The sequence below is a fragment of the Eptatretus burgeri genome, chromosome 10, assembly GCF_056783735.1.
Source record: "Eptatretus burgeri isolate ZD-2024b chromosome 10, Ebu_testis_v1, whole genome shotgun sequence".
NCBI lineage: Eukaryota > Metazoa > Chordata > Myxini > Myxiniformes > Myxinidae > Eptatretus > Eptatretus burgeri.
This window is the reverse complement of record NC_140970.1, coordinates 65324669-65332168: the sequence shown is the minus strand read 5'-3', so window position 1 is coordinate 65332168 and position 7500 is coordinate 65324669.

Here is a 7500-nt window from a genome sequence, read left to right as displayed (position 1 = left end):
GACAGAGAGGCTTTGGAAGGAGCCGTAGCTTTTAGGGCTTCCTTTTGTTTTATTATCGTGCCGATCGTAGATATATTACGGCCATATTCTTTTGCGAGATCAATCAAACGCATCCCCTTTTCATACCTTTCTATTATCTCTTGCTTTGTTTGTATGGCCAGAAAAACTCTCTTCTTCTTCTTTTCTCCTTGTCCACTTTTCTTCATTGCTTTCTTGGGGTCCATTGTGAATAAAAGTTACTGTAATCCACATGCGTACTGTACTGTAACACTGTCCGAGCACTTTGTAGCGGGACCATAGATTGTATACAGTATAACTATATTTACAGAGCGGTACGGGGACACGAAGAGCATGCTGGGATACACGCATACGCAAAGGGTTGCCAGGCAGATTTTAGGCGATAGCCAATGGCAGAGCAGCTACAAGTTTGTTTACGTTCGGGAAACTCTGGGAGCAGCGAAAAGCAGCGCGTACTGTACTGTATTTTTGACTTCGTATCCTGAAACGCCTTCGTAACTAGAGGCAATATTTTCCCGTTCAGGCGTTTCGTAACCTGAAACATTCGTATGTAGAGACATTCGAAAGTAGAGGTACCACTGTATGTATATATATATATATATATATATATATATATATATATATATATATATATATATATTTATATATATATATATACACACACACACACACACACACACACACACACACACACACACACACACACACACACACACACACACACACACACACACACACACACACACACACACACACACACACACACACACACACACACACACACACACACACACACACACACACACACACACATAGACACACACATTTATATACATATATTGTTGTGGATCTGGAAGCCATTTGCACACAGACAGACAGCAGTCCCTAAGCTTAGTTATTTCGATAAGTAAGTGTTTAGAGTTAGAATTCTTCCATCTGTCTAAGGGGAATTTCATGTGTGCACACGAGTTACTTTTTAGTAATGTTTTTATACAACTACAACACCTACATCAACCATTATGCACTCGACCCGGTCGCCATTACGCACGTGTTTTTGGCTGGGGACGTGGGCGGAGCCTCCCTCGTCTCGGGTCGAAGCTCCGCTCCGAGGAGGGGAGGAGAGCGTTTCCTCCAGCCAATGAGCGGAGGGCGAGCACTACACGCGCGCCCCAGCCAATCGGGAGGCCACCACGAGTCGCCTGAGAACCCCTCGTCTAATCAGGAGGTGAGTGGTGAGGAGAAGAGGCCCCTCCCACCTGAAGAGGAGGAGAGTGGTTGTCTGGACCAGCGTTCGGCAGACCGGGTAATCGTGGTGACTGCAGGGTGGTTGTCGACGAGCGTTCTGCAGACGGTTGTGGTCATAGCTGGATTGTCTGAGACAGTGGTGGTCGTGGTTGAGCGGTCTCGTTCATAGGCCATAGACTTCGGGTAGTGGGTTCAAATCCCACAGTGATGGTTTCGAAGTCGGTGTGGCCGCTCGAAGTGGACAGGTACCCCGGCCCGGCTTGCCCGAGATAGACCCATGAAGTCCAGTTTCTTTTGGGTGTGTGTGTGTGTGTGTGTGTGTGTGTGTGTGTCCGTCCATGGGCCCCGTCCTTAAGTAGGAATTGTATAAGTGTTTTCCTTTCATTGTACATTACATTTCTTTAGTCGGTTTAACTCTGCTCTTTTTGTGCTCCCCTACCCCATTATAAATAAATCCCCATGTTGAATCTTCCAGTTCGTTGTTCGTGTTTTCTTTCAATGACCCAGCACTGTGCGGGTTTGAGAAAGAGTAAGGCCGTTCGTGCCGTAAATTGTTCATTTGGACCGGTGCGGGTTTGGTAACTCCCGCTCGGTTATGCCGGATCCGAGTCGGTAACAGCGACTCGGTCCGGACAAAGTCGGCCGAGGGTGTGGTTTCTCCGGTAGCTAGACTGCGTGGGTACTGAGGTATATTGAAATTCGGCAATTAACCCTACCCCATGCGGTCGAGGTATTGGCGTCCACGGTCTTTAGGTGACCCGTCGACTCCGGAGTTATCCAGGGTGACAACTTATAAATTCCGGGTGTTCGGTGGGAGACGACTCCACTGCTCCACCGAGTGGTCGTTTATCGCCACCGAACCCCGCCCTTCAACAATATGTGAGTGTCTATATATATATATATATATATATATATATATATATATATATATATATATATATATATATATATATATATATATATATATATATATATATATATATATATATATATATATATATATATATTGTTGCGGATTCGCGCCCGCCGGCGTGCTGACGGCCACGTAACTCGAATCGCGGCACGTCGCCCACCAGACGGACAATCCAGTCGTGACCCTCTCGGACTAACGCCGGGAACCAGTCACGGGTGGACCTTTCGGTCTCACCGCGATCGAGCCAATCAGCCCCCGCGTGGGATAGGGTTGCTGGCCAAATTCGACCTACCTAAGTACCCACGCGGAGGGTAGACCGGGCGATCGCACCTCGCCGCAGGTCGACTTCGGACACGGGCCACTTAAGCGACCCGTTCCGTACTATCGGGATAACCGAGCGGTGTTATTCGTCGACCTCGACGGTTCGATTAATTATCGGGCATATTCAGCCCACTACCAACCCTTTACGTGAAGCAAGATGAGGATTCAATGGGAGAAATGACGAAGCGAAGCGGGAAACAGTTCAACACAAAGCACATTTATTCGCGGCACACGGGAAGCACACATATTCAATTCCACCAAAAGCACACAGAAAAGAAAAACACAATTCCATTTACACAAAAAGCAAATATAAAAGCGAAAACACAATGCAGAGCTAATACCGACTACCGAGCACACGGCAACACTTATACAATTCTACTTCACAGACGGCGCCGACAACACATACCCAAAACCAAGGAAAAGAAATACCCTCAAGGATGAGGCGGGCCTGAGGCCGAGACCGGGTCGGCCTTCCCGTCTGGTGATGAGACGCGGAGCGGCGATGGCGCCTCAACTCCGCGGGCCTCGCGGACAGTGTCTGGTAGGGGGTGGGAAAGGGGCCCCCTTGGTCGCACTATCTCAGCGCGGGGGGAAACAGGAGGGGGTTGCTGATGCTCGGGGTATAGAGGATCTTTATTATCCCGCGACGAGCGTCTCCACCTCGGCCAGGTCGCGCTGTTGGCCTCCCTCGGGTGCAGCTCCCTGCACGACGCGAGCACCCCCTCGTCTGGTGTCGCCGCCTTTCCACAGCTCCGTCCCCTCCGTTCCGACTCCAACGCACACGACGAGCAGCTCCACCGCCCGCGAAGTCTTGACTCTCTGTTTCCGACTCTCCTACTCTCCTACTCTCCGCCTCTGGACTCCCCTCGTTCTCTTCGTTGGACTCTCTCGTCTACTGACGAACACGGTCCTTTTATCCGCCCTGTAGCTTCGCCCTCTCATCTTTGACCCCCTCCCTTCGACCTTTCACCTCGCTCCCCATTGGCCCGAGAAAAAGTGGGCGTGAAGGCTTTTTGATCCATAAATTTGCATATATCGATCGCCCTGGGGGCGGGGCCAATTCGCCCCTCGCTCACCGATTGGACGGCAAAAAGTGGGCGTGTGTCGTTTTTGATCCGTTTTTGAAGCACAAAATCCGTGATTTTGTACATGCTGTTCGACGCGCGCCCTGCACGAGTCCAACACCGGTACCCACAGCGGGGCAAGAACGGTGGCGATGCTACGGTTGCGAGGTGTGACAGGAAGGTCGTGGCGGTTGTGGTGAAGCGGCGTTGTGGTTGGTGGTTGATGTTGTGATTGTGGTGGTAATCATGGCGGTTGGTCCAAAATAAAGATAGTAAAAGAAAAACGGCTATCCTGAAGAGTCGCAGCACGCATAAATGACATGTATTCCCACTAGACAACGGGTTTGGGGCTAACTACACATGTACTTACTGAGATACCTCACCTAAGGGACCTGAATGGTGGTTTGCGAATTTGGTAACCACAACACTACCCCCTCCCCTTTTTACAGACTCGTCCCGAGTCGTCAAATTTTCGTGTGCCATCATGTGTAGTTTTCCCCTAGTACATTTTACCTACGGATCCCTGAGTGCGACATTCATGGTATTCGTGTCCCCAAAATAAATAACCCGAGGGCTGCGTAACTATCTAAACAAACTCACTCACACGGACGACTTAAATAAAATTGCCGGCGCTAAGACAAACATGCCGGGGGCGCACTCATATTTACAGTACATCTTAACCTTAACTTACAAATTTTACACTAAACCATGGCCCAGGATCATTGAACTCTGCAAAAAGAAAGCAGTTAGCAGGGAGCCAGGCTGCCCGCATGCAGTCTCTGGCTCAAACAATGCAGGTGACAGGGAACGTGGCTGGCTGCTCACACGCAGTCCAAGGCCTTCCCTTTTGAACTGAACGCAGTGAACCACAACGGTGCATGGGCTGCACAAACGCAGTCTCCGTGCCAGCTCAAGTGGCACACGCAATGAACACAACGAATGGATGGATGAATTGAATGCAGTGAACCACAACGGTGCATGGGCTGCACAAACGTAGTCTCCGTGCCAGCTCAAGTGGCACACGCAATGAGCACAACGAATGGATGGGTGAACACAAACACGGTGCACGGGCCGCCACTGCAGGCCCGTGTTGTAGCTGCCAACAGGGCAGTTCTCGCAGCTTGCAAACTGTTGCCTTGATCCTGGCGCACATGGAAATGAACAGGGGGGGCAAAGCAAAAATTGAACGGGGCTGGTGAACGTGGGCAGTGGGCATGGCATGGCAAAGGTAGCAGGCAAACACAGCCCGCTGAAGAAGGCCGCTGCAGGCAAACACAGCCGGCAGATGAACTGGCCGGCACAGGCCTTGACGCAAAACACGGCCAGCCGATGGCACAGGCCTTGCAGCACAGCAGCTGCAGACGATCCAGCCGGCACAGACCTTGCAGCAAAACAACAGCTGCCGATGAAGTTGGCCGGCACAGGCCTTGAAGAAAAACACGGCCAGCCGATGAAGTTGGCCAGCCTTTGCCGTTCAGTGGAGGTTGGTGGAGGGAGTGCGGTGGTGCTGGCCACTTGGAAGGCGGGCTCGGACCTACCCACCTGTCTCCCTCCCACCTATCGCCTTTGCCTGTCACTGTACATACCCACTCCCTTAATTTGTCAAACCCCAATTTAGCCCCAACTTTTTTTTTTTTTTTTTTTTTACTTTTATGTTTACTTCCCCTCTATAAATCGTCCCCTAACCCCCTTTATCGTCCTTGTTCGGCTAACCTATCCTGTCACCTAGCCTACTCCCAACCCCTACGTTCCCTTCCCGGAGGGGAACAAGGGAGAGCTAGCGTCCTGTGCTGAGGCCCAACGAAGCCTCAGAATGGCCTCCCCAGAGTTCAGCGATCTAACCCAAAGTGGGTCCAGCGGCCCACAACGAGAGCGAGGGGATGGATGGTGCGGAGGGGTACATCTCCTAATCTACCCTAACCATTTAACTGTTAAACTACCCCGGGGCTTTCAACAAGCGCCTCTCGCTTAAACTATTGGTTCTAACAACCCAGATTCCCGTCGCCTGTGTTGGTGTCCTCACAATTTCGGGCCTCGCCCCCCAATTTTCTCTCCGTGCCCTCACACGGTCTCCTGGCTGGGACACGTGGCTCCCTTTGGCAGGCACGACCCTCTGCCGAATCTCCCGCTATGGCACCCCCGGGCACTACACTGCCTCCGAGCCTACCAGCTCCCTAACACCGGGGAGTGCCCCCCATGGCACCTCCCCTGAAACGCACACGTGGCAGGCCGGCCTCCCGGGCCCCTTTCCGAGGGTCACCCGTGCCCACAACACTGCCCACGCGGCTAATGGCGCCCCGGGCCCCCGCACCAAGCAGGCGCACCCGTGCCCACTACGCTATCCCGGCCCCCCATGGGCCATTGGCCTACCGCGGCCGACTAGCCTGGTGCCCGGGGTACCCACTCAGCGATACTCACCTTTCGCAGCCACGCTCCCAAGCCCGTCAACAGGGCTCCTGCACCCCTCCAAATGGGTCTCGAGCCTACTTTCCCACCAACAACAAAACGACCTCCATTTTTCAATTTGACTAACCCAACTAACTCAATCTACACTGACCCCGGGGTCCCTTGGGCGGGAGTCACTCCTCCCCCCAATCACTCATCGCACCATGCATTCCCCATTCACTCCATACACACAGACCCGCTGGCCTCACTCACTCACCAAGCACATGCTTCCCAATTCACCAACTCTTCAACACACACACCACTGAACTCTGCCATCCTTCTATCTGCACCCCCTAACTAACTCGTGCTCCCACGTCGTCCCTTAAACTATAGCACGTTCCATTTAACACTACGTAGCTAAACTACATCCCCTCTACACATCCACAAGTCTGTCACTGTCTCCAAATGTCCCAAAAATTATTTACCCAACCTAAATCTCGCTACAATCCCTCTAACTAATCCATTCCACGGACTCCATGAGGACTTACCCCTGCCCCATGAAGTCGGTCTAACTAAGCTAACCCTTCCCCCTAACTAGTTTCTATCCTGTGCCCAGGTCAAGGGGGTCTTCCACCCCTTGCCCAGGAATCCTGTTCACCCGAAAGTGAGGCTTGCTTTTTTTTTTTTTTTTCCACATGCGCAGCACCAGCGCGGCAACTCACAGCTCGCGCACTTTGCACCTGCCCGTGACGTCATGCAGCTGCACGTGTACCTTGTCCCTCCTTGGACGGTACCATCCGGCAGGGATACCCCTCCTGCCGGATTCCAACCCCACGTGCAGCCATGACCTCACCGTGCGCATAAAAAAAAACACAAGCTCCACGTCTCGAGGGGTTCCCCACGCGAACACATGTGCTTTGCCCGTTGGAGCTTAACACACACGATCGCGTGGAGAACCCGTCCAGTCCAAATCCGTAGTCCTGCCTAAACTTTGTCCGTCCGCGGGATCGGCAAATCCACCGCGTGCGTTTCCGGACCGGGACTTCACTCTCGCAAGCGAGCACGTGGTGGTCTCGTGCGTTGCACAGCACGAACCGCGTGCTCACTGCTGGGTGAAGCCGGCACGGTCCCCGAAATAGCTACAGCCGCTACTCGGCTTTCTCTCCTCTGTCGCCGTCTCCGTCTCCATTCAACCCACGCACACCTGCGTGTTACGACGCACACAGTCCACTTCATCACATTCACACCGGGAGACGCGGCTGCGTGCTCCCGCATGCCAACCGACATCTCCCTTACATACCGCTCTCTCAGACACACGGTCTCCCTTGCATACGGCCGTTCACTCACGCGTGCCTCACTACTCACACAAACCATACTACTCACACACGCGGGGGAACTCAACCGCGGTGCCTCATCCACACACGGTGCCTCACCCACACACGCGGGGGCACTAACCCGCGGTGCCTCACTCACACTGGCCGTTTCACTCACACACACGGCCTCACTCACTCAACATGTACACGTACTCACCTCACAACCCACACACAGGGACAA